Source organism: Carlito syrichta, unplaced genomic scaffold (assembly GCF_000164805.1).
Source record: "Carlito syrichta isolate Samal-C Ts95f unplaced genomic scaffold, Tarsius_syrichta-2.0.1 Scaffold305689, whole genome shotgun sequence".
NCBI lineage: Eukaryota > Metazoa > Chordata > Mammalia > Primates > Tarsiidae > Carlito > Carlito syrichta.
Window position 1 is genome coordinate 535,050 of NW_007249785.1, and position 22,127 is coordinate 557,176.

The 22,127-nt window shown below is 44.0% G+C and overlaps 1 long non-coding RNA gene across 1 annotated transcript in view; it reads left to right on the plus strand.

The window, feature by feature from the left end:
* Nucleotides 1-20,772, plus strand: part of LOC103264667 — a 62,193-nt gene extending 41,421 nt beyond the window's left edge. The window contains exons 2-3 of the long non-coding RNA XR_504585.2: nucleotides 19,641-19,754; nucleotides 20,276-20,772. This is a non-coding gene — a long non-coding RNA (uncharacterized LOC103264667). The remainder of the gene's footprint in view (nucleotides 1-19,640; nucleotides 19,755-20,275) is intronic.
* Nucleotides 20,773-22,127: the final 1,355 nt, after the last annotated feature.

Sequence of the window (22,127 nt, forward strand, 5' to 3'; positions counted from 1 at the left end):
CAGTCTCAAACCCGCGGGCTCAGGCAATCCACTCACCTCAGCCTCCCAAAGCGTGGGATTACAGGCTGAGCCACCGAGCCCCGCTACCCACGCTGTTTTCGTAGAACTTTTCTGTCTCTGGTGAGATTTAGGAAAGGAAGGTGGAGAAAAGAAGGGTAAAGAGATGACGTCTTTCTCTACCTCACAATCTTGCTTGTTGCGACGTGTTTAGCCAGAGCATTCTGTTTATAGACTACTAGATTCTATATATAGAGATGCTGCAACAACATATGTGGGAAAGATATCAATTGGCTGTAGGGGAGGATTAAAAAAAGCCTTTACCTCTAGGTCTTCATTGCAGTGTAGGCCACAAGTGTCAAAACACCACTAGTAATTGGTTTACTGCTTCAGTGGCGGTGTCCTATCATCTGCATACAATGTTGATGTGTCTCAAGAAGTTAGCTGTGATGGGGCAGAGGTGAGGGTATGTTGTGTCCTTGTTGCTTGTACCAGAGCTGGTGGTGCCTGTTGTGTGACTATTACGTTGAATTATTATCAAGGAAACAAGAGGTGTCTCTCTTTTGCCTTTCCAAGGGAGACCAAATACCAGTGGATGCTGGCACGATCCAAGGATCCTAGCCTCTGGGCTAGCAGAGGCGACAGCTTGAAGATGTAAAGAGAGGGAATAAAAAGAGAGTTGTTCTGTCAAATGGCCTAATTTCAGGAGCACCGAGAGTGTGTCCTGCCCCCCCAAAGACTTACCCTAGTTGTTTGCTGTTTCTGATTTGTAATTTAAATCTTTGAGACTGTTAAAAGAAATGATTTTGATTGTGAAGCATCTTGGTCATATAAGTGAACGCCTGAATGAGTTTATGAGATTGACTTCTGAGAACTAGACTGAGGAAGGGGTAGAGAGAAGAGGGCACTGTGTCCCTAGTTGTAGGGATAGAAAGGAAACCTGTGAGTTTGAGATAAAGGTTCTGAAGCGATAAGCTGGGTCCCTAAGTAAGTATTGTTTCCTTCACAGTTTTGTTTGAGAAAAGACAAGCAGCTAGGGGTGCTGTGATGGCTATGGAGGCTCTTGACCCAGAACAACAGGGTGCTGGGTAAATAGATTCCACCCGCGTGTTGGGATGCAGGCAGAGTGTTGTCTGAAGAGCCGCTGACAACTGGAATATAACCAAGAGTACGGGACCTTTGGGTCTGTGGTTTGCTGTGATGTCCTCAGACAAGACCGTCACAGATCTTAGAAAGGGGGAGTCACACTTTCCCAGAAATGATGCAAAATAGTGGCGCAAAAGTGGCCACCCATGGCAACAAGGGCAGGGCACTTCCTCCGTGGCTGCTGGTCACAGACAACTTCTGGTCTCAATTTCCCAATGAGCTGTGCTGAGATAGGGCTTTACCAGAAAACAAAATAAGCCATATCAAAAGAAGTGACAAAGCACTTGGGGTGTCCATGCAAAGGTGCAGTTCCCCCTTGTCTGCTGACTTGGTGGGGCCAAAGTAGCTGATCTAGAAGTTGCTAGAATAGTCCCTGTGATTCAGACATACAACTTTTTTGGCCCGAGTTCCTTCAAAGAGAAAGCCTTCCTGGTTGACTTGGCATCTTCTTTCATTCATCTTTGTTCTCAAACTGCCTTTATGATTTGAATTCTCGTGGCTTTTCCTCCCCTAAGAGTGTCTTTTTTTAATAAAGAGACAGGGTCCTGCTATGCTGACCAGGCTATTCTCGAACTCCTGGGCTCAAGTAATCCTCCTGCCTCAACCTCCCAAACTGCTGAGATTACAGGCATGAGCCACTGTGCTCAGCCCCCAAGGGTGTCTTTTACAGAGGCAGCTCGTCTCAATGCCTTTCTGAGCTCCTCACAATTGAGTTTATGATGTCTTTTATCCTTAGGCTTCAACTTCTGCTCTGTCCATATCCTTACCATAAGTCCAGAGCGCTTTCTTTTGGATCCATAGTTTTGATTTCACTCAAGCCTCTTGGATTATAACTCTTGACACCTTTCTCTAGAGGGCTAGCCTAGGTAGACCTCTACCCCCTAAAGCCCAAAGTTTGACAAGATCTTTACCTTCTACCCTCATGGAATCAGCATAAGATTTCTGGACACATCATACCCTTTTGTCTCCTGAGCCCAACATCCACATACACACGATCTAGTGATAAAGCTGGGTCTGCTGATCATCAAGGTTTTGGAGCTAGTGCCTCCAAACAGGGAGGGACTCTTGGGTATGTGCTCTGTGCTCTGAATGACAGCTTTCTGCCTACCAGTCTCTGCTTTCCTTCCATCTCATCTCTTTTTTTAGGGAGGACCAGGCTTTGTCCAGTTGCCCTGCCTATATTCCGTAACCTATCCATGACTACAGCCCTGCCGTCAATTCTTCACCAGGAGCTATGGCCTTTGCTTTCTAACCTTTCCTTGGTCAGGTTGCTTAACTGATACTACTAGAGTCTTATCTAGACTTTAGTAGGTAGAGTCCTGCCCATGCACAGATCTCCCCATGTTGACCATCTTGAACTCAGCCTGCGAATTAGATGTCATATTGATCTGTTCTGCTGCCTCCTAGAACAAGGCTCTTAGCTTAGTTGGGCTGTTGTCCTGGATTTCTTTCTTTCTTTCTTTAAATGTAATAGAGACGAGGTCTCTAGGTTGCCCAGGTTGGTCTTGAACCCCTGTCCTCCAGCAGTGCCCCCACTTCAGCCTTCCAAAGTACTGGGTCTATGGGTGTGAGCCACCACCCCAGGCCATCCTGGATTTAATGTTATCGCTCCAGCTGCCTCTGCTTTCAAAAAGAGCTTTTAATATGCATCGTAAAACTTCAGAAGGGGAATAGAGAATATAGTATTTTCTATACTTATTTACTGAAGAACCTTTTTTTAAATGGAGGAATATTTATTAAAATCTCACAGATGTTTGGTAGAATAGTTTCGGAAAAGTATGAGTCTTTGTCCCAAAGGAATGGACATCAAATGGAGTAATTCCAGGTGATGGTAATATGACAGGCAGTGAAAGAAATTCTTTGGGTGTAGAAAATCTCTTGTGTGACACATGCCCAGTGGTCTCTGCTGGAATCACACCATTTTGTTTTGACTACTTGCTATGTCTCTACATAAGACCTGCTCTGATCTGGAGTGGAGCTCTAAAATGGGGAAGAGGCAAGGATTCTGCATTCTTTCTCTCACTTTGGATCCTCTTCCCAGCCCCAATTGAAACAGGAGCATGCAGAGTAGCTGGGCTAAACAGGAGGTGGTAAACGGGGTGGTGCCGTCATGGCCATAGATGTCATCAGCCCTGCCAAGAAGGAGGGCTTCTTTGGGACCCTTTCCCTCGGGGAATGGAGCAGCATTTCTCTAGAGCATTCCTGAGCACCACTCCCTTCCGCTTGGGACTGTTCATCTCAGCATCAGTCACATTGCTAATTCAGGATTTTGACTTTACACATTAGTATCAGTGCTAAATGGGATGAAGCTCATATTTGTGGAATAGCCATGACATAAGTTTTCTGCTTTTCTTACTAAATCCCTTTTTTATATCTTGTGGGTAGTTCAGACTGTAATAATTTTTTTTTCAGTCCTTAAATGGAGATAAACCCATGCTCTGGGCAGGGCAGTGTTACCCATTTAAACCTATCAGGGTGGCACCCAGGTACCAGGAGTTACAGCTAGCATTACTGGTATCCAAAGAGGAAGCCATCACTTCTGCATTCCATTCGCAACCAGATATAACCAGATAGAAATCTCTAAAACTCTGCTTAAGGAATTACTAGGTCCTTTTGAGACCCTCATGTGTGTATCTTTATTGTCATGAGTTAGATTGTTGGTTAGCTGACCTCAGCCCAGGTGGCTGAGCTAATCATAAAACAAACTAAATGGAAAGGCTCAACTTTGACCATGCCTTTAGATATGATGGTCTTTGGACATCCGGTAAGCAGCATCCTCCACCTATAAACCCACCCTAGGGGCTTGGTCTGTGACACTTGTCCATTTCTGCCACTTCCTCTGAAAGACTGCGGTTTTAATTGTGAAGATCAGGGAGCGAGATCTCGCTTATAAGAAGGTGGAAAGAGGACTTGAAATGGGCATACAGAGGTCTTAAATAGAGCTTGTAGGTGTTTGCTGAGTATCAGTTGGGGGCTATAACCACAGAAGACTTATTTTCCCGTTACTAGATCTTTCCCTGACTCCCTAAATGAGGCCATCTTCTAAAATTCTGTCATTATCTTCCATCTTTACTCCCTCTGTATACTATCTTTGGGTAATATCATCTATACTTGTGACTTCAGCTATCACTAATATGTCCAAAATACTCTCATACCTCTATCGCCCACTTAGATCTATCTCTCTTCTGAGTTTCTTTTTTTATTTTTTTGAGTTGGAGTTTCACTCTGTCGCCCAGAATGGAGTGCAGTGGCCGCTCCCGGCCACTGCAGCCTCGACCTGCTGGGCTCCGGCGATCCTTCCACCTCAGCCTTCCAAGTAGCTGGAACTACAGGTGCCTGCCACCATGCCTGGTTAATTTTTTGATTTATTGTAGAGATGAGGTCTCGCCAAGTTGCCCAGGCGGGTCTCGAACCCGCGGGCTCAGGCAGTCCACTCACCTCAGCCTCCCAAAGCGCGGTATTACAGGCTGAGCCACCAAGCCCGGCTGTCAACTTGCTTTTTAAACATCATTATTTTCTAAAATGTTCCCATCAGGAATTTAGTAGACTTTGGATGTAATGTAAGATGTTTAGGATGTGGTTCTTTCCTTATTCAAGAACCATTAAGGGCTCATTTGAGGTTCAGCATCTGAGGATTAAAAAAACTTTGGGAGAAAACTTGATGGAAGAGGGATGTGAGGCTTGAACAAGGCCACTTTTAGGTGGAGTAGGGGCCAGAAGACCTCTTTGAGAACATACAGAGTAGAGAAGGCGTGGGGTATGTGAACTTGTTTGTTGTGCAAGCAGAATAATTGGCACCTCCTGCTAACTGTTTCTATACATCGCCATGGAACCTCATGAAGATTGGTTATTTTTAGAAAGGTCTCAGCATTGAGCATCCCAATATAACCTGTTAGTTAGCTGGAGTCATCTTTCCCCTTAAAATTCTGGTTCACAGTATCATTCTGTAACTGGTAGAAAGTCTGATTCCTTCCTTCAGATGTGTTCAAATTCCTGGTAGCTCATATATTTATGATCACTCTGATTTTGGACTCTTGCATTTCACTAAAATAGTTCAGGTTATGGACAGTCTTAACTGCATGCTGTGTCTGTTTCCATTGTTATTGACCAAGATTTGGAACTCCCAACTAAATAAATGGAGAGAATTTACATTGCAGCAAAGTTAGCATATTGAATTCTTTTTTTTTTTGAGTTGGAGTCTTACTCTGTCACCCAAACTGGAGTGCAGTGGCTGCTCCCGGCCACCGCAGCCTCGACCTGCTGGGCTCCGGCGATCCTTCTGCCTCAGCCTTCCAAGTAACTGGAACTACAGGCACGTGCTACCATGCCCGACTAATTTTTTATTTATTGTAGAGATGAGGTCTCGCCAAGTTGCCCAGATGGGTCTCGAACTTGCGGGCTCAGACAATCCATTCACCTCAGCCTCCCAAGGCGTAGGATTACAGGCTGAGCCACCGAGCCCCACTGCAAATTGAATTCTAATACTGGCTAGCTCTGTTCCTTAAAGTATTTTTGCCCACCTCACCATTAGGTATTCAATTACTATTCATATCACCATGTATATGGCCTTGGTCTCTTATGATCTTACCTTTCTCTCCTCTGTAAACCCTCCTTACCATATTGCTGTTAGGAACTCCAAATACTGTAATCCCAGCACTTTGGGAGGTTGAGGTGAGTGGATTGCGTGAGCCTGCGGGTTCAAGACCAGCCTGGACAACTTGGCGAGACCTCGTCTCTGCAAAAAAAAACTTAGCTGGGCATGGTAGCATGCACCTATAGTTCGGCTACTTGGAAGGCTGAGGCTGAAGGATTGCCGGAGCCCAGCTGGTCAACGCTGGGGTGGCTGTGAGTGTGCCACTGCACTCCAGTTTGGACTGCAGAGTAGGACTCCAACTCAAAATAATAATAATAATAGTAATAATAATACTAGTAATGATGATGATGATGACGATAACATAAAAATAAAGAACTCCAAATACTTCTCATTCTATTTTGCAAAGCAATTGAACAGTCTCTTTTTCCTAAACTCAACTCTGGGTTCATTTCTGTATATCCAGAGCCCACCAAGGGGCTCAGTTGAATCAAGAACTTCATGCATTTTTTTTTTTTTTTTTTTTTTTTTGAGTTGGAGTCTCACTCTGTCGCCCAGACTGGAGTGCAGTGGCCGCTCCCGGCCACCGCAGCCTTGACCTGCTGGGCTCCGGCGATCCTTTCGCCTCAGCCTTACAAGTAGCTGGAACTACAGGCGCTCGCTACCATGCCCGGCTAATTTTTTGATTTATTGTAGAGATGAGGTCTCACTAAGTTGCCCAGGCGGGTCTCGAACCCACGGGCTTAGGCAATTCACTCACCTCAGCCTCCCAAAGTGCTGGGATTACAGGCTGAGCCACCGAGCCCGGCTGCATTTCTTTAGCTATACAAAGAATCATCTGTTCTTTATCACCTTTCCTCTTTGAGGGCATTTCTTGTTTTAAATAGCATTTGCTTCTTGCCCCCATAATGGTTCTACATTGAAGGATCTGTGGAGGAAAAAGGATATTTCAGACTAGGACAATCATAAAAAGCAGCACCCTTCATAAAACCAGTTGTGGACAATGAAAAAAACCAGTGCAACTGGAAAGAAGGATTCTTGTCAAGGATCAGAACTTGGAAAGTCCAGAAACACCTAAGTTTCAGTGGGAAAGGATAGTGATGGCATAAATGATGTAGGACAATTAGCTAACCATTAAGGAAAAAGCCTGTCACCATATCGCAAAAGTACTTTTAGAGGGATGAAAAATTCTGACATAAAAACTAAAGTTACAAATGTACTAGATGATAGGCAATAATTGGTTTTGTTTTGTTTTTAATGTGGTGCCAAAGGCAAACTATACAGGAAGGTATCCTGGATTTGCTTAAAAAAAAAAAGTTAACAAACACCATAAATAGTATTAAAAGTTGATGACAAACTGGTTAAAAAGGTTCTTTTTTTTACATATCTCTAACGTGTACAAAGTTTTTACAAATCAATAGGAAAAAAGCCATTGCCACCAAAAATTTGGGCCAGAATCATAAAAGAATAAATGTTTTATTTATGAACCAGAAAACACAAACAGAAATAAGATTTCACATTTCAACTGTTAGATTGACAAATACTAAAATGAAACTACTTATTGTTGGTGGGGGCTTAAGGAAACAGAAACTCATACTTTGTTGCTGAGAATATAAGTTAATACAACCTCTCTGAAGTTGAGTTTGGCAATATGTATCAAAATTTAAAGTGTACACTTTTAAACCAGCAGTTCCATTTCTAGGTGTTTATTATAAGAGCAAGTGTTTACTATAGAATTTGGAAAACGGTCAAAATGGCCATTAATAAGGGATTGGTCAAATAAGTTATGGCTCATTGATAAATAGGTCTATAATTACTTACATGGAATATAGTATATGAACCTTTTTTAGTTAAATATAGCTATAGCTATGTATATTGTTTTAAAAATCATACAGCACAGTGTTAACAGAATTATCTTTTCTGATTTGGGAAAAAAAAACAAACCACTTAAATAGGAAGTAGATTCTGATTTGAGGGTGGGTAGGTGGGCCAAAACCAGACAGAATTATTTTACCTTGGTGGGCTTGGTCATTGTAGACTCTTGAGCAGATGGTACCCATAAAAGCAGTGACCAGGAAGGTTGTATGGTGTGGTGTGTGAAATGCATGAAGCAGAAAATGAGATTAGAGAAACCAGTTAGTAAGTTGTAGTGGCAGTGCCAGCCTGAAATAATAAGGTATCAACTTTGGTGGGTGGAGCAGTGGGATTATAAAGAAATGGACTAATCCAAAGACATTTCATGGAAAAACCACTGATTTGATAGACTGTCAGGCAGGAAGAGGGAAAGAACAGAGTAACAAGTCACTGGTGATGCCAAGGTATTTGTCTACCTTGTGAAATTGGAAGATTATCCATTATGATGGAAATGAGCATAACTGGAAAGGGGAGTCACTCCTCTAGAAGGGGGAGATAAATTTGAAGAGCTAGAGCTACATCCGAGAGGAAATGTTCTATAGCCTGGAGATTTCCAGTTAGAGAGAAAATTACTTCTGGCTGAGTGCAGTGGCTCACGCCTGTAGTCCCAGCTATTTGGGAGGCTGAGCCAGCAGGATCTCTGGAGCCCAGGAATTCGAGACCAGCCTGGGCAACATAGCAAGACCTTGTCTCTGCACACACCCAAAAACTAGTCAGGTATAGTGGTGCACGCCTGTAGTCCCAGCTACTCAGGAGGATGAGGCAGAAGGATTGCCTAAACCCAGGATGTTGAGGTTGCAGTGGCTGCACTCCAGCCTGGGTAACAGAGCGAAACCCCAACTTAAAAAAAAAAGAGAGAGAGAGATAAAATTACTTCTAAAGTAGAGGCAGTAGTTGGGAATAGAGACTCTCTAGATTTGGTACCCTTGACAAGCTTTGGGAGGAGATGTTATCTTGGTTCTCCCTTTCCTGCTGGAAGTCTTCTTGAAAAACACTAGAGGAAGAGTGTGTGCCAGTGGTCTCTACCTGAGAGTAGAGCTTGGGAGAAGTAGGAGAGAGCAGTAATTATTATAATAAATAATTACAGTCACAACAGCATTTAAAAATCACTTTACAATGCACCATTATATATGGTGACTTAGCTAACACAATCCTGTGGGTTTTGTATTATTACTTTTTGCATTTTTTTGCATTTATATGGACACTGAAGCTCAATTAGACAGTAAAATTAGGACTCAGACTCAGGTTTTCAGCCTCAGAGTTCGTTTCTCATTTCTCCACTCTGTCTCTTAGAGATGATTTTTTCTTTTTTTTAAGTTGGAGTCTCACTCTGTCGCCCAGGCTGGAGTTCAGTGGCATGCTTACACTACCACCGCAGCTTCAACCTGCTGGGCTCAGGCGATCCTTCCACCTCAGCCTTCCAAGTAGCTGGAACTACAGGCACACACCACCACACCCAGCTAACTTTTTGATTTATCGTAGAGATAAGGTCTTACCAAGTTGTCCAGGCTGGTCTTGAACCCCTAGACTCAGGCAGTCCTCTTGCCTCAGCCTCCCAAAGTGCTGGGATTACAGGCTTGATCCACCACACCTGGCCAGAGATGAATTTTTTAAAGAGGAAGCAGACTAGAGCAAAAGCTGCATTCTGGAGCTAGGGGCAGGGAAGAGGAAGGCAGAAGAGACACCATGTTATAGTCAGTGCCCTGTCCCCCTGACCCTGTTAGGCTCTGATATTATCCTAAACTGGAGAATGTTAGATGTTCCATTGAATTCAAAGGAAAAAGGAAAAAAAAGTTCCAACCTATTTATAATTAGCTGTGAGGTGTTTTGGAAGAAAGGTTGTCCAGTTTGATTATGACAGAGTTGGTGGTAGCTTAGTAGTTTATTGAATTCTGGCTTCATTCCTTTGAAAACAATACAGTAAAAGCATATTGACTTATACCTATAAGGGAAGGGTTTGTTTGAATTAAAGGGAAAAAAAATTTTGGTGAAGTCATTTAGGTTTGTTTATTTTTGGAATCCCATGGGTACCACCACTTGTTTATTCACTGGCTGGCAGAGATCTAAGGGATCTGCTTTAATGAGTAGAAAATCAAGAGACTCTTAAGTTCCTTCAGTTTTCCAACTGGCGGTCATACTTACGGGATTAAGATGTTTAACTAACCCATTCTGATAGCATAAACACTGAATGCAGTGATTTCCTATGAGAAGTTCTGAATCAACAGGGTAAACTTTAAAGAGGGTCTCCTGCAGTTGTTAGACAGTTGTCTGCTAAGAATCCCACAAGGCAGACTTGCCCCTCACTGCTTGGGACTTAATGGGCAGTCAGGAAACAATGGTCAAGTAAAAGAGTGAGTGAGTGAGTGAAGGGCTGACAGGAAAATCTTTCTCCCCGAGGCATGTAGAGCTGTATGAAAATAGTCTTCCCACAGCCTCACACTATATTTGCTGGGTTGTTTAGGGACAAGACTTACTTGTTCAGATCTTATAGTGGGGAGGGAGGAAAGGAAGGCACCATGAGAAGTTTCTGCTCTGAGCTGGAGATTGCACAGAAAAGGGGTGTTTCCAAAACTAGTAAGCTGGAATCACTCGGTTCCCAGTCACACAATCTCTCCTTCTAAGGGATCAGGCTGCTGAGTTTCAGAGCAGTTGAGGAGGTCCATGGAGGCAGCAGATTTCCCAAGCTAGATCTCAGCCAAAGAGGCAGCTGCTTTATCGGTCCTCTGTAGGAGGCTCTTCACCTTCTTTCCTCCTCGCTGCTTGGATTCTAAATCAGAAGCCTCTTCGGCACATTTCTGTCTTTGCTTATCCAACCTGGACCTACCCCCTGGCCATGTGCCATTCATGATTTTTAGCCCTGCTGGAGATTACACTGTCTACGAGGGTAAAGCAAACTGGGAGGTGCTGGTTCTGGCTCTAGAGGGACTGGGGCCTGTCACCTGGCTGGCCTACCCTGTGTTTCCTGGCATGTATTCCTGGCTACCTTTTTACCCTTAGCACTCTTCCTTGAAGCCTGTAATTCTGCCTGGGTAAAGATTACTGACCAGCTTCTTTTTTTTTTTATTTTTGGAAGTTTACTATGTTGCTTAAGAGGGAAGGCTTAGCGGGATGCTGCCAGGGAAGGGGTGGGGGGCATATAACATCAACAAGGGTACCAGATCTCAAACCAGGGTAAGTGGGAACTAGCGGGAGGCCCAGACTTCACCTGTATGATGACCACTTATCTACCTAATCCTGAATTATACCTCATATCTTAAAAAACAGAAACAAAAAAAACAGGGAGGAGGTTTGGAGACAATTTAAATGTCCACCAACTGGGTCACCAGCTTCTTTAAAGAGACTGTGGGGGGCAGGAATGTTAGTACTGTGGAAGAAGATTCTGACGACAACCTTCCTTTCTGGGAGAATTTGTTGGTCTCATGCAGATGACCTAACAGTTACATTGGGGGGTGTTTAGGAGTAATGGAATATATTCCTGTAATGAAAGGATTTACCACAGGTTTCTTTAAGCATTGAATATGCTTTTCAGAACAAAATCTGATTTTCAAATGGTAAGTAATGTGCAATCATTCACAGAATTTTAGTATCAGGAAAAAAAAGTTTGAGATTTTCTAGGCAGACTTCCTTGTTTCAGAAATGAGCAACCCCAGGGAGGCCTGGCGAGGGGCAAAACTATGCCTGTGATGAGGAGCTGACATTCAGGTCATATGAAAAGAGGTGAAGCAGAGGGGAGATGGCACTGCATGGGAGAAAAATCTCAGTCTTTCCTGGAGGAGTGTTTCCCAGGGTACTTGTTGTTTAGGGAGGAGAAAAAGGCATTCCTTCCCAAGTAATGCGCTGTTCACACCCTTCAGACCGCCTCACTGACTTATCCTGGCCCTTCCAGACTGAACTCAAAATAACATAGTATCATGAGACTCAGTATTTGAGACTTTATTTATTTATTTTTTTGAGTTGGAGTCTCACTCTGTCGCCCAGACTGGAGTGCAGTGGCTGCTCCTGGCCACCGCAGCCTCGACCTGCTGGACTCCGGTGATCCTTCCGCCTCAGCTTTCCAAGTAGCTGGAACTACAGGCACGCGCTACCACGCCCGACTAGTTTTTTATTTATTGTAGAGATGAGGTCTCGTCAAGTTGCCCATTCGGGTTTCGAACCCGCGGGCTCAGGCAATCCACTCACCTCAGCCTCCCAAAGCGCGGGATTACAGGCTGAGCCACCAGACCCGGCTATATTTGAGACTTTAGAAGGCACATTTAAATGATCAAAAGCCTAATTTACAGGATATAAAGAATGTAACTTTATTAGACTTAATATGTAACGAAAACTAATACTAATTTAACAAAATGTCAGTGGAGGTTTTCCAGGGAACCTAATTTAATAAGTCAATTAGACTGATTTATAATTAGAATTTTCTTTTCTATAATAGGTGTTTGTAAGTTCATTTATTTATCAAATATTTACCAACTCCAGAGAGTTCTGTGATGACTGAGTCTGCTTTTGAGGAACTTACGTTTAGTATATAATTATAGATAGATAGGGTATCACAGAAAAGAGACTAATGCTGTGGGAATTCATAGGGAGGAGAGATCGTTTCCAGCTTTTGTTTGTTTTTTGTTCTTTGTTTTAAATTTGAGTCTCACTCTGTCACCCAGACTAGACTGTAGTGGCATGATCATGGTTCACTGTAGCCTCAACCTCCTGGGCTCAGGTAATCCTTATGCTTCAGCCTCTTGAATAGCTGGGTCTACAGGTGTGCGCCACTGTACCTGGCTAATGTTTTGATTTTTTTTTTTTTGTAGAGACAAGGTCTCACTATGTTGTCCGAGCTGGACTTGAACTCCTGGGCTTAAGCAATCCTCTCTTGGCCTCCCAAAGGGCTGGGTTTACAGGCAGGAGCCATCATGCCCACCAGGCTTTTTGATCTAGAGAATTGGGAAGATTGGCCGGGCTCGGTGGTTTAGCCTGTAATCCCAGCACTTTGGGAGGCTGAGGCAAGTGGATTGCCTGAGCCCACAGGTTCGAGACTAGCCCATGCAACTTGGTGAGGCCTTGACTCTGCAAAAAATAAGAAAGTAGCCAGGCATGGTAGCGGGCACCTGTAGTTCCAGCTATTTGGAAGGCTGAGGTGGAAGGATCACCCGAGCCCAGCTGGGGTGGCCATGAGTGTGCCACTGCCCTCTAGCCTGGGTGACAGAGTGAGACTTCAACTCCAAAAAAGGGGGAAGATTTTATGAAAACAGATTTGTTTGTTTTAAAGAATACTTTAAGCAAACTTGCTTCTACTGTGGTCAGGGATAGTGTTAAAACAAAGGAAAATATAACCTCATTCATATTATTAAAAATTATTTTTATTGTTAAAACTCTGAATTAATAGCAGCACAGTGTATTTCCTTTCATTATGCTTCTTTGCTAATCGCTAAAGCAATTTTCCAAAGAGCAGAACCTTTGTTAAGTAAGAGCAGATCACTCTGTTTTACTTACACTGCAGCTAGTGAATAAGAAGCAAGGATATGGACCCAGTCAGGGAGGCCATTCTTCTCAAGAAGCTTGTCTGTGAAGTAAAGCGAGTTAAGTAAAAGGACATGGAATGTAGAAAGGGTTCATTTAATTTTTTGAAACCCAGGCATGTTGTGGGGAAAGAGCTAGAGGGAAAAGTTTGAAGATCCGAAAGAGAAATAAAAATTGTTGATAAGGCCTCTGGGGAGAAGATAATACTGTATCCTGAGTACTGGTGGAGAGATTAAACTTGAACAAGGGACAAGGCTATCACTGAGATTAACATCATTACCACCACCACCATTTATTGCTTTCTCACCTTTTGTCAACACTCTACTGTGTACTTAAAATTTTTTTTATTGGGCCGGCTCAGCAGCTCAGCCTGCAATCCCAGCACTTCGGGAGGCCGAGGCGAGTGGATTGCCTGAGCCTGCAGGTTCAAGACCAGCTTGGGCAACTTGGCGAGACCATGTCTCTACAATAAATCAAAAATTAGCCGGGCGTGGTAGCACGCGCCTGTAGTTCCAGCTCCTTGGACTTGGAAGGCTGAGCAGGTTGACTCTGGGGTGGCCGTGAGTATGCCACTGCACTGCAACCTGGGAGACAGGGTGAAACTCCAACTCAAAAAAATTTTTTTTTAATTTATATTTTTTAGAGACAGGGTCTTGCTATGTTGGTCAGGCTGGTCTTGAACTTCAGGGGTCAAGCAGTCCTCCAGCCCCAGCCTCCCAAAGTGCTGGGATTATAGGCTAGAGCCACCATCCTGGCCTGAGAGTGGTATGGTTATTAAAAGCTCCTGTACCAGTGGCAGCAATCTGAGAACATGTAGGAGGATAAACTGAGCAGTGCTGAAGTCTCAGCTAATATTGGAAATGATGAGTTTATGGAGGAAGCAGCCCTCATGACTTAATGATTGCTTTAGCAGCACAAAACAACTTGGGGTTAAAGCAGAGGAGAACATTAGTACTCAAATAGCAGCTGTGTTTTGTAGGGCAAATGGAAGACATGGAATAATGGAGTCTAGGATATTGATAGGAGAGTGCTTGTCCTCTAGCTAGCTAGAGAAAGAAGTGAACCCAGGAGAGTGCAGATAGGTGGCAGAATGATGAGAAGAGTTGCAAGGGTCTGGAAATGCTAGTAAAGTTGAAGAACAAAAGCCATAGAAGTAAAGATAAGGAGAGGTAGAAATATGGGAGGTCATGACTAAACAAAGGGTCTAACCTGAGGAGGACTGTGACCCAGAGGTGGACTGTGGACTGTGACCCAGAGGCCAAAATTTCTTTTTTCTTTTCTTTTTTTTTAAGTCAGGTTCTCACCCTGTTGCTCAAGCAAGAATGCAGTGGCAGCCTCAAATTCTTGGGTGTGGTGATCCTCCTGCCTTACCCTCCCAAGTAACTGGGACTACAGGCATGTGCCATCACACCCAGCTAATTTTTGATTTTTCATAGAGATGAGTCCTCGCTACGTTGCCTGGGCTGGTCTTGAACTCCTAGGCTCAAGCAATCTTCCTGTCTTGGCCTCCCAAAGTGCTGGGATTATAGGCGTGAGCCACCACCACACCTGGCCCAGAATTCTTGATGCCCAGAAAATCAGCAGATGATAGCAATGAGGAGGAGAGTAGTTGGTATGAGCCCCAGCAAAGGAAGAATTTTTTTGCAAGATTGTAGGAATAATGGCTTTGAAGTAGTATTGACAAAGAATGTCTATTTCTCTTTCTAGTACTGCTAGTACTGGAGAAAGATTTTATGACAGGACTTTCATTGCCCAGAAAGCAAGTTCCTGAAGTAGTATCAAGTTTCAGCTTAGAGGGAAGGTGGCCAGGCTTGCTTTCTGCACTGTCTGCGTAGATGGTGTGGAGTCTTCGTCAGGACAGGGGCTGTGGGGGCATGGGCGTTCTGGCCAAGTAAGCTGATCTCCTTGAAACCCTGGGCCTTCTTTGCAAGGACAGAGGCCAAACACTCTTGGGGGGAAAAACTCACAGCCCTCTTGCAGGCAAAGTCCCATTTGGCCAGTAGGATTTTTTTTTTTTTAACTCTTGTGGGATTAGGTCAGCGCTAATCATCTGTGAGAGGCTGAATGAAAACTTCTTAAAAGGTTTCTTGATTAAAACTCTAGGAGTCAATGGACTCGAGTCATTTTATTCCTGTGGGACCTGAAATTTATTTTTCCTGGGGTGTGTTCAATTGTTCTTTCACGGTGACAGCATATAATGCCCTAAAGCCCACATAGTTTGAAAGTGTCTGGAAATACTCAGATCATTGTTCATAAAGATGTTTTTGGATTTTCATTGGTTCAGGATTCCTTCAGCGTTGCTAGTCTGTGATCCCAGACATTTGAAAAGAAACCTCCAAGTAGCTCAAACAAACAATTAAAATATTCACAATTCTCTTTGTGCCTTCTTAACTTGATCTGTTTTCAACACCATCCTGGCTATAAAACCAGATGTGAACAGTTCAGAAAATTATTGCCTTAACCAGCCATTTCACCACAGGAAACTAAGCAGAAGAGGCTGTGCGACTCAGAGCTTGTGGAGTACTGCTCCCATCTCAGTATTTTTCTAAATAGTTTGTAATGAGTTTGGTAACATAAAAATGAGAAACTTCTATTTGGCAAAAACCAATATAAAAAAAGTTAGAAGACAACCAATAGGCTTACAGAAAATTTTTGCAATATATGGAATAGACAATGGATTAATAGCTATTATCTATAGATTGTTTCTACAAATCGATAAGAAAAAGACAACAAATCTAATAGAAAATGGGCAAATAATACACATAGGCAAGTCACAGCAAAGCAAACTAGAATTTCATCTGAAGAAATGCTTACCCTTTAGCACTGAAATCTCTAAACAAGGATGTCCATTGCAGTGGTAAATATCTGAGTTAGGAATGCTGTGAAATACTGTGTGGCTGATAAAACATTGAAGTGCTGAATTAGGTCACTGTATCAATTTAAAAAGTGAGTGCAGAACAATATGAATATAACATTCCCATTTTGAAAAAAATATTTCTTTTTATTTTCTTTCTTTTTTTTTTTTTTGGAGTCTCACTCTGTTGCCCAGGCTGGAGTGCAGTGGCATGCTCATGGCCACTGCAGCTTCGACATGCTGGACTCAGGTGATCCTTCCGTCTCTGCCTTCCAAGTAGCTGGAGCTATAGGCACCTGCCACTGTGCCTGGCTAAGTTTTTGATTTGTTGTAGAGAAGAGGTCTCGCCAAGTTGCCCAGGCTGATATTGAACCTGTGCACTCAGGCAATCCTCTCACCTCGGTCTCCCAAAGTGTTGGGATTATAGGCATGAGCCATCGAGCCCAGCCTAAAATGTTTCTAATTATTTGATCTAGAATGCATATATCCTGTTCTGAATTTTATTTGTGGGTGCCTTTAGTTAAAATATTTAAAGCTGGGTTTTTTGCTTGATTGTTTTGAGTTAGATTCTCACTCTGTCACCTGGCTGAAGCACAGTAGCACAGATCATGGCGCACTGCAGCCTTGACTTCCTGAGTTCAGGCAATCCTCCCACCTCAGTCTCCCTAGTAGCTGTGACTATGCGCCACCATTTCTGGCTAATTTTTTAATTTCTTTTTTTATAGGTAATTAAAAAAAAATTTTTTTTATAGAGACAAGGTCTTACTCTGTTGCCCAAGCTGGTCTAGAATTCCTGGGCTCAAGCAATCCTCTTTCATACCTTGGCTTCCTAAAGTGCTGGAATTATAGGTGTGAGCTACCACACGCAGCCAAGGCTGTGTTTTTCTAAGTATGACATTAATGAATATTAATTTTTGCCTTTCTATCATGTAAGGTAAAATATTTATTTCCCTTCTTACTCGTTATTTTCCTCCTCTCTGTGTTAGTTTTATCTGGTGTTATCCGTTTTAGCCCCTGGGAAGAGTTTAGGGATCCCTTACTAACCTTCTCTTTCCAAGAACTAAAAGGTTTCCTAAGGAAGGCTTCCAGGCCATGGTGCCTGCAGTTGCACTTTTTGGTGTGATGAACAAAGGAATTCAAAGCTCAGGATTCTTCTTTCCCAAGATTTGTCTATTTTTTTTTTTTTTTATATTGACAGCCTTGTGGAGCCTCTCTGCCCCTGCCTTTGATGCCGTTGGAGGGCCTGGGGCCTCTGCATGGGAAGCCTTGCTTGCTCCATCCCCTTCAAAAGGGAAGCGGAACCTGAGTGGTCCAGGAAATTAATTAAGGCTTAGGGTTGGCCTATGTCTAGGAAGGAAACCCACTGCTTGCATTACCCTTGCCTCTTTTTTGAAGAGGCCTCCCAGCTGGCTTTAATCTTGGTCTCAGGCCCCAACCAGTGTAAGTGAAAGGAGTACTTGAAGCTCACTCTAGTTTGCTTGTTTCCTGGCACTTGAGGCTCCGAAGTTCCAGTCTGGAGAAGCAGGAATGCCATCCTAAGGTGGCACAGGGACATCGGCCCCCTTGTCTTTACAGGCAGGTGAGGCCTTACGGACAGAAGCATTGTTTTCCTTAATCACATTCTCAGTGTTAGTAGACTCCCAATGGGGGTATGGGATTTGTTTCAGACTTGTTAACTAGGCTTTTCTCTGATCTAGAGAATTTATATTATGGTTTATTTAAAGCTAAAACTTAGCCGGGCATGGCAGTGCACGCCTGTAGTTCCAGCTACTTGGAAGGCTGAGGTGGAAGGATCGCCGGAGCCCAGCAGGTCGAGGCTGCGGTGGCCGGGAGTGGCCACTGCACTCCAGTCTGGGCGATGGAGTGAGACTCCAACTCAAAAATAAAATAAAATAAAATAAAGCTAAAACTGACTGTGTCTGGTTCTTCTAAAGAGAAGTGGCATACTTCACATTCATAGGGGAAAAAATCATTCTATTCCTTTTACCACTGTAGGATGGTAGTGGTGAGAGAGTGCGAGTTCAAAACTTCTTTTTGTGCCTGGTGTGGTGGCTCATGCCTGTAATCCCAGAACTTTGGGAGACCAAGACAGCAGGATCACTTGAGGCCAGGAGTTCAAGACCTGCCTGGGTGACACAGTGAGAATTCCATCTCTACAAAAAACTTGTAAAAATTAGCCAGCTGTGGTAGTATACGCCGGTAGTCCCAGCTACTCAGGAGGCTGAAGTAGGAGGATCGCTTGATCCCAGGAGTTTGAAGCTGCAGTGAGCTATGATTGTGTCACTGCATTCCAACCTGGGCAACGGAGTGAAAACCTGTTTTCAAAAGAATATAAACAGAAACTTCTTTTTGTTCCTCAGTGCTGATCAAGGATGGAGCCTAGAGTGATGGTTCATAGTGGGGCTGACTCCAGCTGTGGGCCATCAGAGGTCAGAGGAAGGGCGATGGAGATAAGTTTTTCTGAAGGGGGATTTAGTTTCCTGAGAGAGGTGAGATTGCCCCCCCACACACACACACACTGTGAGAAGCAGTATGGTAATAAAACTTCTGTCTCTTCATACCTTCAGGAAAGTCTGATGGACACAGTGTTTTGAGTGAGTTTGTGTCTGTGTATCTTTTCTTTTTGGTAAAGCATGGAAATAGGGAACTAAGTCCTACCTCTGGGACAGCTTAAAGCAGAAGGAAGAGATCAGACCAGCCTCAAGAGGTGAGATGTGAGTGAGCTCAAAAGTACGGCAAGAATTGAGTCAGAGCCAAAGGAACTATTAAGAGCATTAGCTGCTGGGATTTGCAGAACTGGAGATATGGGGATCCAAGCACTTTTTATTTTATTTTTTTAAATTTTTTTGAGTCGGAGTCTCACTCTGTCGCCCAGACTGGAGTGCAGCGGCCACTCCCGGCCACCGCAGCCTCGACCTGCTGGGCTCCGGCGATCCTTCCGCCTCAGCCTTCCAAGTAGCTGGAATTACAAGCATGCGCTACCACGCCCGGCTGATTTTTTTGATTTATTGTAGAGATGAGGTCTCGCTGCCCAGGCGGGTCTCGAACCTGCGGGCTCAGGCAATCCACTCACCTCAACCTCCCGAAGGCACGGGATTACAGGCTGAGCCACCGAGCCCGGCTCCAAGCACTTTTTAAAACATGCCCCCGACAGGATGGCTATAGGTAACATCTGATTGCTTTTGTGCTGTATAACTCCTATAGGGTTTAACAGGTCCCCAAGATCTTGCTCTGTGGATGCTTCAGGAACTATCATGTCACTCTTCTTTCTGCTCATTTCAGTTCAGACTCCAAAAGGGAGGCAAAACTTTCCGACAAGGGACTTTGTCATATTCTTCCCCCGCTCCCCATGAGTTACACAGACCCTGAGGATGCTTAAGAGTCAGACAGCTGCAGCCTCCCTCGCCACACCATCGCTACATAGGATACATCATTTAGGGGCCAAAGGGGTGGGCAAAGTCTTGCACAAAGTCTTGGGACTTAAGGACTGCTCTGAGCAAGGACCTGAGCGGATATTAAGACTCCGTTGAGTGTCCTAGAGCAACAGGCGAAGGTCTCTGAACAGCTGGGTAGGACAAGGGCAAATCCAGCCAGTGCCACACTGAATAAGCTCTCTTTCTCATTCCTTAGGGAGGAGGACCTGCTTGATGAAGAACTTGTTTTTATAATCTTAACATCCACTGTCTTTCCAGACTTTGAGGACAGTAGAAACCAGTGGGCCCTGCATGTGGTCTCCCTTTTTAGGTAAGAGCACTTTGATTTTCCTTTTGGGGATCAGCGTCTTCCTTGTTCTCTTAACCTGGTTCCAGCGGGTAAGTCCATCCCTTAGTGGACACATGATTATGCCATTTAGAGAACAGCAATTGGCATGGGCAGGGTTCCAAATCTAGGCCAATCAGGGCTCTCTGGAATTTTTTTTTTTTTTTTGAGTTGGAGTCTCACTCTGTCGCCCAGACTGGAGTGTAGTGGCCGCTCCCGGCCACCGCAGCCTCGAACCTGCTGGGCTCCGGCGATCCTTCCACCTCAGCCTTCCAAGTAGCTGGAACTACAGGCGTGCGCTACCATGCCTGGCTCATTTTTGATTTATTGTAGAGATGAGGTCTCGCCAAGTTGCCCAGGCGGGTCTCGAATCCACGGGCTCAGGCAATCCACTCACCTCGGCCTCCCAAAGGCGCGGAATTACAGGCTGCGCCACCGAGCCCAGCTAGGGCTCTCTGCATTTTTGCTGGAACCATTAAGAAAATAAACTGTTATTTCTTTTCCAGCTGGGTTGCCAAGCCTGTAAAATGTAAGCCTCATGCTGCCGGGGGCCATCTTGCCACCCCAATGGGAATGCTACCTGACAATGAAACCAACACAGATGAAAACAGATGGAGACCAAATGGCATCTTTTTAGCACCTGGATTTAACCATACCTTAAGCTAGTCTAACCCTGGACATGTCATTTTTTATTTCCTTTTTTATTTTGTCTTGAAAGTTCAGTTTGGAATTTTTTCACCTGCAGACAGAAGAGTCTTAACTAATCAGGGCTATACATTGTATATAGTTCTCAATACAATGTGAGGCTCAGCCTTTCTCAACAGATTTTTCTGTCTTTAAATGCTAGCTGTGAGTTTGTTATAAGAATCATGAGACCCCACTGTATTGTATCCTTTACATGGTGAATTTTATGGCAGGTGAATTATATGTAAGATGTTTAGAAGTCAACCAATTTCGTGATTTATTACTGTGATAATAAAAAGGAAAATTGTGAAAAAGAAAAGAACCATGAGACGATATATTTAAAGAGCCTAACATTATCATCCACGTAGAAAAACCCAAGTAAATATTAATTACAGGAAGCCAGGAAGGAGGGGAGGAAAAAGGGGTACTGAAGTAAAAGAACCCCCAGGTTCTTAGGGTCATAGTCTAGGTCCCTTCAAGCCCAGGGAGTCCCCCGTTCTAAATGTCCCTAGTGCCCTATACTTTCCCCTTATAACCCTTCATTGTGTTTGTAATGATATGTGTATGTGATAATTTTGATTAATGTCCTGGCAGTTTTATGAAGGCAGTGATTCTTCCCCACCTTTACATCCCCAAGTCCAGTGTGTGGCCTTCAGCTTACATTGTTACTGAATGAATCGTCACATCGTTATTCGGACTGGACCCACTCTTTGCCTGGTGTTGAGATTAGGGCTGTGGGCCAAGTCAGGAAAAGCAGTCCCTGTCCCCAGTTACACCTTCTGCACGGCCCACCCTCCCACACACAGAATCTTGCTCAGTGAGAGAGTTAATTTGTATTTGATTGTGAACCAAACCACTATATTTTTAATGTAGTTCTCATATTTTTATTGGATCGTTTTATTGAAGAATTAAATGCTAGGGTTCTTGCCTAATGTCTGGAAAGCTGTGCAGTGGAGTGGGTCAGGTCTTGGTGATTAACAAGCAGCCTTCCCTGCTCCTGTGTCTTCTAAAATTGCTTCTTTAACTGGGGTAGTCCACCCTCCCTCAGGTTCTTGCAGGAATGTGTTGGAAGCAGTAGGGAGGCCTGGAAATGGAGGAGAGAAAGGCCTGGGCTGCTGGAGACTTCACTCATTTCCTGGCAAGAAATAAAAACAGTGAGAGTGTCCCCGGGTAAATTGAAGCTCACTCCTTCAGCACTTTTGACTGGAACAGCTTCATGCCGGAGCCCTACTCCCAAGCTCCCAGCAAACCACCCCGCCCCCTGCCTCCTCTTCCCAGCTGAGGCTGCATTTCGTCCCTTCCCCCAGCCTGCTTTCCCCGAGGTAGAGGGAGTGTTTCCCAGGGCCCATGTGACTTCCACTGGCAAGTGACGATCACCAACGGTTTACCAGTCAGTAAAACTGCCAGAGGCTTTTGTGCTGTAATAATCCTTTTCCTGTTTAAAACTCTGGGGATTTTCTACTGTTGCCAATGGTTTTCCAAGTCAGCAATTGCGATGTGGATTATGTAATGGCTGGGTATTAAAAATAGAAAAGACCAGAGTTTGCATCTATTTTAACCAAATCAAAACAGAGCAAAGGGAGGGGAAGGGAAGAGAACGACCAGAGGAGGAGGGGAGAAAAAGAGATCATGTGACAAGAAGCAGTGAGAATGCTTCATATGACTGGATAATAC